Source organism: Stegodyphus dumicola, chromosome 3 (genome assembly GCF_044657685.1).
Source record: "Stegodyphus dumicola isolate Sdum_Otavi_A_Nest chromosome 3, ASM4465768v1".
In the NCBI taxonomy this organism is placed as follows: Eukaryota; Metazoa; Arthropoda; class Arachnida; order Araneae; family Eresidae; genus Stegodyphus; species Stegodyphus dumicola.
In genome coordinates, this window is record NC_140770.1 from 85,264,980 (window position 1) to 85,277,824 (window position 12,845).

Genomic DNA, 12,845 nt, shown 5'->3' on the forward strand with positions numbered 1-12,845 from the left:
GGATTTTCTAGGCAGACGCTTGGCAGCTCGTACCTTACCACCAGTAACGATTCCGGAGCTTCGATTGGCGCTGCAAGACGAATGGGCAGCAATGCCTCAACAACTCATTGACACCCTCATTCTCAGCATGGGCAGACGCTGTGAAACCTGCCTAGCAGTCAGGAGAGATCATATCCCCTATTAAAGACCGGATGTTTCTTGCTGGACACCCATCACAAGGATGTTTCGGCCTTCAGTCGCATTGCGCTCCATGCTACTTTTTCAATAAAGCTTCTTTTTATCCCTCTGATTTCTCTTTTAGTAAGTGTTGCTTACATTACTCATGTCCTTACGTATTGGGGATCTTACGGTATTAAATGTGTTGATTTGGAAAGCTTTTGTACAAAGTTATATTGAAAAAACCGTCTCGTCTTTAATTTTTACACACCAGTGTATTTTCATTCTGGTTGATCTAATTTCGATTCTTAATGTTCTGAATTTAGAATGTGCCATTTCCGCTGATGAATGTTATACAACAATTGTGAATGCTTTAACTAATTTCGATTTGCTATTGGAAACTGCTATTTCCGATTCTGATTCTGACAACGAATTAGAGAACCCAGAAGAAAAATTAATTGCCGAAAATAAACCAAATTTGAAACCACTACGCAGTCAATTACTCGTTCGAACTTGGCAGCTAGCCCAAACGCGCAGACCTTCCAGCTCTGGTATTTGTTTACATAAACATCGAACACGTCATACGCCTGTCATGTCATCGCTGGTCAATGAACAACAATTCAGCATAACGTTTCGTGATTTATATGAATGTATTAAACCTTTTGATGGTTCTTCTGCTAATTTCATTGAATCTTTTTTAACTGACATAGAAGAATTATTTGAACTGAATAGAATTACAAATGATGTTCACAAGATTATATTCACCAATAAATCCTTATCAGGCTCTGCTAAAACTTTTGTAAATTCTTTACATGGTGTGAAAACTTTTACTACGTTAAAAGAATATTTCTTAGAAGAATTTTTCTCTAAACTTAACAGTGCAGATTTGCATAAACAGTTGTTTAAAATACGTTTAAAGCCAAACGAATCCTTATTCGATTATTTTATTGTTATGAGAGAAATTGGTTGTAGAGGTCGAATTGATATGTCTTCTATTTTTGAATATGTGATAAATGGTATTCCAGAAAACCTTAACAAAACCTTATTACATGGTTGTAAAACTGTAAGTGAATTCAAAGATAAGTTAAAAATTTATGAAAAGCTTGTGTCTGCTTGAAAACATGCTAAAGTTTCTAGTGATCTGAAATTTAAACAAAATAATTCTCATCACTTAGAGAGCAAAATCTCACAGAAGCCTATCCAACCTATAGTTTGCTACAATTGTGGGTCTAAAGGACATAAAAGTTCTAATTATTCTCATAAACAACCTAAATGTTTTTCATGCGATTCATTTGGCCATAAGTCGTCTACTTGTACTCAGAAACCAAGTCGTGCATCACCTCCATCGTCACAAAAATCAGAGACTATTCTCAATCAAGTTGTCGTACAGTCACACCCTCTACATTCTATGATGATTCACATCAATATTTCTGACGTCATCATTCCAGCATTGATTGACACTGGCAGTCAAGCTACTATAATTAACACATCAACATGTCAAAAAATTGGTTCTCCAGCGCTTCAAAAATCTTCTATAACATTATCAGGACTTGGTGATCGCATTGTACACCCAGTAGGATATTTCACAGGTTGTTTCAAAATTCAAAATACAAATTTTAAAACTGACATTCATGATATTGAAGATAATCTCCTATCTGTTGACGCAATTATGAAGTGATTGTATCCAGCAAGCTGAATTTTCTATTGGAAAGCATGGTATTAAACTAATTTACGCCTTTTGAATGACTTTTTGGAATAAAGATGAAAAACAAAGACGATATCAAAATTAATCAAATACTTGAAGAGGAACACTTAAAATCCACTTTACAAGAAAAAGAAAGATTACGCGACGAAGCGAAAAACAATATTCTCAGACTTCAAGAAGAAAATAGACGTCAATATAACAAACGCCGCAAACAACCAAACTTATAATAAGTTGGTGATCAAGTTGCACTTCAACGTACTCAATTTCGAACTGGAATCAAACTCCGTCCCCGATTTTTTGGACCCTACAAAGTTACAGCTGTTAACCCAAATGACCGCTATGAGGTAGAGAAAGTTGGAATACATGAAGGTCAGAATAAATCTTCCACAGCTGCTGATTTGATGAAACCATGGCCTTTTCAACAATGAACTCTTAATTTAGAAATGATATACTCTTCAATTGGACATCCTATTTAGTATTTACTACCTTTCATTTTTTTCCTCTTCATTATTTCTTTAATCAGTTGAAAAGTTTTTTTCCCTCTCTACAGAGAATTTTTATATATACAAAATTTATTAAGATTTTCATTTTTTTTTGGCCTCGCCAAGATGTCCCTCCCAGATATGCTCCTAAAGACACTTGAGAATTGAAGACGGTCTGGAGAAATAACATTTCTTCTTCCATCAAGACGTTCCAGGATGATTAATTGACACTCCAAGCAAATGACGCTTCTTTTTTTTTCCTCAGCACGTTCCAAGATGGTATATCCAAACGAACTTTTTTTTTCTTTTTTCTTTTTTTTAATTACTCTCTTCAGATTTTGTTGTAACTCCATCATCGCCAGGAGGCCCTGTCGTGTCAGGATACCCGAGTGTGAGTATCAGGAGTGCAACAACTCAACACAACGAACGGCATTGCAGTGAGACGAGAGATGGACGAGGGAAACGAAAGAAAACAGTTATGTTTTCGACTAAGACGTATTAATAGATGGAAGCTGTTAACTTCTCAATTATAACTCTTTTTTCATTTGTAAATATTCACCACTGCATCTCCATCAATAACTGAATAAATATTTAGTCACCTAAATATGTGCTGTCAGCGTAGAAATCCCCTAGACGCCGAGTTTACATATATATATTTATTTACATTGTTTATCATGAAACATATATAGTTCAAAAAGCATTTTTATGTTGCCAAATTAAGGTACATTTATTTATAACTTTGTAGTTTATTTTCTTAATTGTAAAAATCTGTTTATCTATGGAAAATTATCTCCCGGCATTTTAAGTACAATATTTAATTAACTGCTTAGATTTTATTAGAAGATGCTGCGCGTATAAATAAAGTAAGGTTTTAAATCTTGGTTTATAAAATAATACATCAACATAAAGCAACTAAAAATTTTGTTAATATTTTTTAATACTGAATGAAGACGCAAGGCAATTCGTGCAGAACTAATATTTGTAAAGAATATGTTCATTTAAAGATTTGCTCACTTTTAAATAATTATTCGGCGAAGAGAAAGTATACGAAAAACGTAATACGAAATATTGGGTTGGCAACTAAGTAATTGCAGATTTTTTTTAGAAAATCAAAAATAATTTTTTCATGGAACTAAATAACTTTATTTTGAATTGTATTGCCCATTTTGATCAATGACCTTTTGCCATCTTTCAGGCAGCATCATAATCCCACGTTCATTAAACTTCTGGTTTTTATTAGCAAAAACTGAATCAGGTACGATTTGACATTATCATCATTATTGAAATTTTTACCATTCAAGGAGTTTGTAAAGATCGAAACAAAAAGTAATCAGATGGTACAAGGTCAGGACTATATGGTGGATGTGGCAAAACATCCAAACCAAGCTCCAATAATTTTTGCCGAGTGACCAAAGTTGTGTGTGGCCTTGCATTGTCATGATGGAATACAACACCTTTTCGATTTGTCAATTCGGGCCGCTTTTCTTCAACTGCATTGTTTAATTTCGTTAGTTGTTCAATATAGACATCCGATTTGATCGTTCAATTGGGTGGTAAGAGTTCAAAGTAGTGTGTTCCTTTGTAATCCCACCAAACTGATAACAAAACCTTCTTTTGATGAATATCAGCTTTTGATGTTGTTTGAGTTGGTTTACCTGGCCTGCTCCACGATCTTTTCCGCTTGATATTGTTGTAAACAACCCATGTTTCATCGCCAGTTATCAGTCGTTTTAAAAATGGATCATTTTCATTACGTTTCTTTAGCAAATCGCAGCTGTTAATGCGTTGCGTTAAATGCATTTCTTTCAGTTCGTGAGGAACCCATGTATCGAGTTTTTGAACATATCCAAGTTGTTTTAAGTGATTTTCAATGCATATATGTGATACATGAAGCTTCTCTGCTATCTCACGTGTTGTACTGTGAGGATCCGAATCGATTATTGCTTTGATTAGGTCGCCATCGTCTTCAACTGGACGACCAGAGTGTTTTTCATCTTTGAGTGAAAACTCACCAGAACGAAATTTGGCAAACCAATTTTGACACTGCCGTTCTTTTAAGGCTTCGTCACCATAAACAGCATATAACTTTTTATGAGCTTGCGATGCGTTTTTCCCTTTGCGGAAATAAAAAAGCAAAATATTATGAAAATGTTCCTTTTGATTTTCCATTTTTCAACGAACGCCAAACGAAAACTACGCAAAAAACTTTTTTCACTGATTGACAGCTGAATTGCCAACTATCAAATAACAAAATGTGTTTTACATTTGTACTACGTCTGCAACCCTAAAAATTCAACTGAAGCCATCTATGAATGAAATCCGCAATTACTTAGTTGCCAACCAAATACATGCATTGCATTCATTCGCTTAAACTAGTTAAACAATTTATTTAATCTCCTTAACTATGCCTGGTGATGATGCCCGAAGTACCTTTCATATAATAAGATTTTATTGGAAATATATTATTTAATAGACAGACAATTACGTACATCTTCAAAAAATACGACCTCCGATTGCAGGATTATGCTATTTAGTCATATTTTTATATGTGGTACAGATTCTGTCTGCTTATATATTTAGATTAGAACTCCTATATTAGTACTCCTATGTTAAATAAAAAGTAATAATATTTATATTAGTACTCCAATGTTAAATAAAATCCTGCAGATGGAATTTATTATTTTCTAGCAAAGAATTCGAAACTGTCTACCGCAGATAAAACAACATCTGAATTTTAAATTGACGATGGAAGCATCACAAAATAAAATATTTTTAAACAAAGTGCACATTTCTTTGTTTAAAAATGTGCTTCAGAAATGTGGATATTTTGCACATAAACGTGAAATTTGCTGTCAAGTACATAATTTTGTTTCAAAGTGCACATGTCTGTGACCACAGTGACTGATTGTGGAGATTTAAAAACCTTGGACCTGTTTATGAAATCTCCTTTAGATCTTGCAAAAATTGTGTTTAGTGTGCCCTGAAGAGGTGAGATATGTTTATAATTAGGCTAATATCCACCATGATATTATGTGGCATTTCGATTTCTTCCTTACTGCTTGAAATATAATATCAGTCTCGGAGACAAGCACTACAACATTGCATTCTTTATTTCTCCCTAAAAATTTCAGTTACAACGCTTCACGGCATTTCGAATTAATACAGTGAAATCTTTGGAAAAAAGTATAAGAAGCTATCTTAATCAAGAGTTTTAAATGCACATCAATAATGTTTTTAGGCGTACTAATTTTCTGCTTTGGAAAAAAAAAGACTGTTCACATATAAATAAAGTCATTATTCTCAAACAAAATGCTTAGTTTTATTGCAAAAATTAGTAGCTGAGGGTATATATGCTTTTACAAGAAGGAAAAATAATCAAATCTCTATTTCCAAATCTTGTTTTGAATAAGACTTATGCTGCTTGAAACTGAACTCCCCAGATTGCCGCAAAATCATCCCGGAAAAACATGAAGGACGAAAACGTCGAGGAGAAAATAACGCAAGGTTAAAACGTCGTCATACAAAACAACGTGGGAGAAGTAAAGCTAGAAAAAACATCGCAGTTCTAAAACATTGTCATCGAAAATAAAGTGATTTTCAATAAAACTTTATAAAAAAATATTAATTAATTACTTGCCTTTATTAGTTAACTATAAAAGTTTTAAATTCTATTGATTGCTATACCTATATTTATTTTCTGCTCAGTTTCAGTCTTTGAATGCTTAAATTGCCCTCTTATTTTTGAGCAAAAATTTGTAATTCAAAAATATAAAATGTAAATGTAAAAACATCCCTCATTCCTTCTTGCGCTCAGAAATCAATATGCTAATATGCAAATTTCAAAGCTTAGAAACACATGTATTCGACGTTATCTTCATGCAATAATTTGTAGGTGTTTTATTAGTTACCTCGATATTTTCGACAACGATGTTTTTAAACTGCGAAGTTTCTGAATCGCTTTAGTCTTGATGACGAAGTTTTGCACCACGGTGTTTTAAAACTGCGATGTTTTCTCCCTGCTTTTTTTTCTCCTACGATGTTTTATATGACGATGGTTTCGCCTTCCGATGTTTTCTCCGTGACGTTTTCGTCCGCGATGTGTTCGGCGGACACCGGACGACGCACAAGGTAAAATTCCAGTCCGAGTGCCCAGTCATACTGCATAAACTATTGCCTCGAGTAAAATGAATCAACGATAAACTGTTATAAACTTAACGTCTTTACACATACACATACAGCTTTAACACTTTTATAGAAAGATGTTGAATATGTCCTTTATACAAACATCAACAAAATATGTTGAACATGTTTTTCTTTTGTACTCCAAATTTGATAGTGAAAGAGAGGTACTAAAATTGGCAGGGGTTCCCAACGCGGTCCGTACAGAGCCCCTGAGGGTCAACGAAATCCAAGGGTTCGATTCTTGGTCGATAACCGCCCCTATCGAAAATTAATCAATTTAATTAAAATCTTATCGATTACAAAAGATTTATTAAAAACGATAATTAATTGCTCATTGATATGAAGCTATACCATATAGTATGGGAGAAATCGTAGGAGATAAAAATAAGGGAAAACATGTGCAAAAATTATTTAATATTTAATATCTGTGCCTATTTTGTCACTCACGCTGGCAACTGAAACTTAAGAAACGTTACGCTAACATGAACAATCTTCGTTCGGTACACAGTGTTAATTCTAGACAGCGTAATAGTTTACATCATCAGAAGATATTTATTTTGTAGAATAAAAAAATGCTTGGTTATGTATAAAAGCAGCATATACAATCCGTTTCATTTTTAATGTAATGTTTCATTTAGGAATAATTTAAGAGAATACAGACATTCCGAAAATGTTGTTGATTCACTGAGAAGTGAAGTCAGGAGAACTTTTATGATGGAGATGCTTACAAGTGCATGTGAAGAAGATGATTCGGTACTTTTCCGTTTTGCCGGCGCAGGCGATAAAGTCGCCAGTAATGATACAACTGATGCCAAACAGAATATCATCACTGGTAACCTTTTAAGCCTAATTTTCAAAACAAGTCACCCATTTCTTATCAGATTGATTTGTTTCTTTCAATAATGGCATATAATTACATAAAATGCTTACCAGATAGTTCAAATTTTATACCCTCAGGCCATTCGCGGTAATTAATTCAGTTAGAATGCAATCACACCGCTCACCCAAAGGGCAAAATATATAAAAGACAAAGTCAAGGTTTAAATTCATCAATTCTAATGTGAATGCACTAGGGAAGTAAAGCACTGCGGTTTTACATAATTTCTGAGTAAGCTATTCGTACGAATTGAAATAATTCTTGCATTTAAACTTATATTCCAAATTAAGATTTAAATTAAAATTAATGTAGGTAATTACTGAGAGAATCAGATTTTTGTAGCGTAGTTTACGTGAGATGAGATCACTTGGGGACACGTGATATGAACCGGCGAATCAGGATGTTGAACCGTGAAAGCATAGTAAATTTTTTAATTAATGTCTTTTTACAAATTGTCTTTATTTATTGGTTTTTTACAAAATTTTACACGATATTAAAATGAAATAAAAAATTCTTAGAACTAACATTTGTTAACATTTTTTGTGTGAATATTGTATGTTGTCGCCAAAAAAGTCTGCTTGGCGATATTTGCGCCGGGGAAACGGAAAAGTACTGATGATTCTTTAGTTAATTTGTTGCGATAACCATAGTATAGGTTGAACTGACAGTTGTTAAAAGACGCAAAGATTTATCAAAATGTGTTTAATCGAAACTGTATGTGTTTCAAATAAATTTGGCGTTAACATTTATCAAGGAAATCTTCAGTTTTTCGGTGGTCTTTTACTGAAATCCAAAGAATTCATGCTTGAGCCTCTGTTTTTACAACCATCACGCGACGATGAATGGAAAATCAATACAAATGACCAACACGGTTTTTTTCTTTCTTTTTCGGCAACTATTCTATGTTCTAGTACTCTATTCATATTTTTTGACTCTGTTTTGTTGAGAATTTCTTTAGTGCTAAGATTTTTACTTCGATAAAATGTGCATCACAGGCTCCAAAGTATTTTGAGTAAGTATGAATAACGTGAACATAGACTAAGAATTCTTATAATGTAAAGCTCTTGAATTATAGATTTGATAAGTGCGAATCAAATTATCAATATTTGCCATTTTGATTATAAAAATAAGAACAATATCGTTAATGAGAATTTGAAGAAAAATTCAAAACTATTGAAATAAAAACTTTTAATTCTGAAACAGCAGTTGAAAGTGAACAAATGTGGCAGCAAGCATTTAAATAGAGAAATCAAGATTTATTTGTAGAAGTCATGAAAACTATACTGCAATAAAATAATGTAAAACCCACAATAGAATTTTATGAATGTAGATCAATGTAAAATGCTTCTTAAGATTCGACTACGTATTAGAACATACCTCTATATCACTTCTTTTGAATATGGATGATGATTTGAATATGGAATGATTTTGAATATGGAATGATGTCTCTTAAAGCCATCATTCTTAAGACACTAATGTTTTAAACATTTGATGGGAAAAGAAATAATTATTTTATTTATTTATTGCATTATTTTATATATGTAGGTTGATACAAAAAGTTATAATATTATTGTATAATGTTTGCATTCTTATAAAGAATGTGACATTTTGTTTAACTAATATTTATAGCTTGTTTTTGAATTTTACTTTTATGCCCGTTTCGTTAGCTTTTCACTCAGTCCAAAGTTTTATGCAGACTTAAACTGAGAGGAAGAATCGTAATCGATAAAATAGTAGTAGAGACTTCGATTGTTGTTACCACCGGCCGTATTGCCGTGCCGTTAAGTCGCTGTTAGATTAAAAGATTAGAAGTGACATAGAAGTTTTCATACGTGTGACTTTAAGTTAGGTTTAGGTTGTCTGACCCAGTTATTATTTCTTAATTTGAGAAAGAGAACTGTATTTGTAGTCAAGGAAATTGCTATGTGTTCCAACCAATAGCTTTAAGTCAAAAACATTAAAATTTTGAGTTTATATCACATTCAACTAACACACAAGTGGTGAAAAAATAAAATTAATATTTTGCATATTTTACGTTTGTTTTTTGCACGGTCAGTGTAGGTCACGGTTGGTAATTCACCAACACAGTTAAGGTAATGTTTGAGGGTGAGAGACTGATAGGTATGTTTCATTAGAGCGTCAGAAGTGTTTTTGAGCACATATTACAAAACTGAGAAATTTGAACTTAAAGAAAATTTAGATGTAAAATGTTAAACAAATTATATAGTAACTGGAAAATGAAACATTCTTTGGCGTTATTTCGAAAGATGTAATACTTATTTAAGTGGCGTCAATCGTAATAAATAATAAGAAACATTTTAAAAATTGATAAACTGAGATTTAGTCTTATGTCCAATTTGATGCTATTGCCGTTTAATTCAAATTAAGTACAAATTAGAACTACTGGTTTTACCGAAAATTTGTGGGAAATTGTTTCATTATTTTTGGAAATTTGTTTAATTATTTGGGAGAAATGAACAATTTAAATAGGCCGATGTTTGTGATTTAAATAGACGAATAAAGTAAATAAATAAGAAAAAGAGACCGACAATCGGAATATCTTCTCTTAACCAAACAGAATTTAGAGGAATTCAGTTATGAAATAAGGATTTTAAACAATTCAAGGAAAACTGGATTATAATTAATATCATTAAATAAAGCTTTTCCTAAGTAGCACATGACGTTGCAAACTGGTCCGAGAAGTTTCAAAGTGGTCATGGTAACTTTTACGACGTCTTTACAACTGTTAAATTCCTTTTGTAGTTAAATGAATCACTCGTAAAATGGTTGTAAAAGACAAACATTTATTTGAAGATAAATCTTAATAACCTATACGTAACGTATTCGTAAACGTACATAACATAACAAGCGTACTTACTGCATCGTACCGTTAAACATTTTAAGCGTACATCATCTGAAAGTATATTTTTAAAATTATAAATCGAACGACATCCAGAAATTAGCTGTTGCCATTTTCTCAATAGAACAATTAAATAATTTACAATCGTTCTTACATTCGACCATCCTGACTTTTCAATTGTCCTTAATTGAACCAAATCTTGTCATGCATTAAAACGACAAATAAACAACAACAGAAATATAATAATACGTAGGAAAAAAAATGAAATATAATTTCAAAAAAAAATTCTATAAGTCCTATACGAAGTCTCTATAGCGCAATGGTTTGCGCACTATTCGCTTGGGCCTTTTAAGTTCGCCGTCAACCTCGTCATTATCTTAATACCTATACATCTTGAACCTTGGAGAGTTCAAGATGGCGGATAAAGCGCTTGACGCGTTTTACACGTCTCTTGAAAAACATTATGATACTATCAACACAGCACTTGCATCTAAATGTAATATGAACGGTGAGCTGCGTGAACATGCTAGGACGGCTTTGGGTGAGTTAAAATCTCTTATAATTAAAAATTTTGAAAGATTACAATCTGCTAATTATCGCGTAGCTTGTGTGGCAAGTTTGAAGACCTCTGTTATGAGACCTTCTTATGCTGAGGTGGTATCGCCATCTAGGGGAGAAAATGTAAACAAACAGTCAAATGATTGTAATTTGCTTGTTTCGGCAGCTGCTGGATTGGAAAACTTTACATCCCTTGATGTTAAAAAACTTTTGAAGGAAAAAATTAATCCGACAGAAAAGAAATTAGGTATAAAAAATATTAGGACGATTTCGAATAACAGAATTTTAGTGCAATGCTCTTCCTCAACTGATCGTGATAAACTAAAAGATGAAATCAACAACAAACCTGAACTAATTTCTTCTCTTCCAAGACAGAAAAATCCTGCTCTACTTATTAAAAATGTGCCAAATGAAATTGATGATAAAGATGTATTAACTGTTCTCTTTGATCAAAATCCTGACATTTTTTATGGTAATGAATGTATTAATGACATGAAATTCTGTTTTACTCTTAAAAAATTCCAAAACTCAAAGCATATCGTTGTCGAAATGAAACCCGAGCTATACAGAAAATGCCTACCTTTGGGGTATTTGCATTTTGAGTGGTCGGCTTGTAAAGTAGAGGAGTTTATCATAATAAATAGATGCTTTAAATGCCTTGGCTATAATCACAAAGGAGCTAACCGCAGAAATTCTGTTGCTTGCTTTAAATGTGCAAAAGAACATAAAAGTGAGCACTGCCAAACTCAAGAAACCCAAGCTTGTGTAAATTGCATTCGTTATAATAGCAAAATCAAGGATGTTGGCGAGAAAGTTGATGTCAAGCATAAGCCTTTCTCGGAAAATTGTCCTTCTCACATTTTTATGAAGAATAGAATAATTTCTCAAATTAATTATGGCTAACTTTCCCTTTTCTGTTCTTAAAATTATTCAACTTAATCTTCATCGTTCGAAAATGGCTACTCAGCAGCTTGTTTTAAATATGGAAAATTCTAACATTGATATCGCTCTTGTTCAGGAGCCTCACTCTTATAAATGCTCTCTTCCCAACTTGCCTTCCTCTTACCGGGTTTACTTTGATGCTAATAGTGATACCATTAAAGCTGCTATTATTGTACGAAATCAAAAGCTGTCTACTCTGCTTGATATTAATAATCTTGATTATAATATGGTGTTTATTCATGTTACTCTCAATACTCAAGATTTTATCTTTTTTTCCTATTATTTTGAACCTAATAGAAATATCGACTTGGATCTGCATAAAATTAATGTAGCATTAGCTTCAAAAAATTGTAATAGATTGATTTGGGCTATGGATGCCAACAGCAAATCTGAAATTTGGCATAGTCCAGTTTCAGATTCTCGAGGGGTTAAACTTTGTGAATTTTTAAATATGAATAATTTGTTCGTTCTAAACGAAGACTGTGGTCCTACTTTCTGTAGTACTCAAGGTTCAAGCTATATTGACATTACGGTTGTGGGATCTGATCTTCTTGCAGATATTTTGTGTTGGTGTCAACCAGACTATGAATCCCTTTCTGATCACTGTGCGATTGAGTTTGAACTTTCTGTAGCTTCTAATAACACTTTCTATGACAGAAAAAACAGCAAAACTGTCTTCAGTGTAAAGAAAGCTAACTGGAATATTTTTTACAATACATGTAAGCAGTCGATTGATGAGTTTTCGCAGTTTATTGAGTGCTGTACGGATAAGCATGCATTAAACTCTCGACTAGAAAATTTTGTCTCGATTCTCTATAACGCATCTAAGGCTTCCATGCCTCTAAAAAAGTCACGGGTTCATAAGGTACCTTGGTGGACTACTGAAATCGATTGTATGAGAAAACAGGTCAACGCTGCTAGACGTAGGTTTCAACGAATCGTAACCCTACTCTTAGAGAGTTATATAAACAAAAATATCTTCACTTAAGGCATAGTTACAGTTTAAAGCTCCAGGATGCAAAGCTTAAGTCTTGGAGAGAATTCCTAATGAGTATAAATGAAAGGAATGTTTGGAAAAAAAAT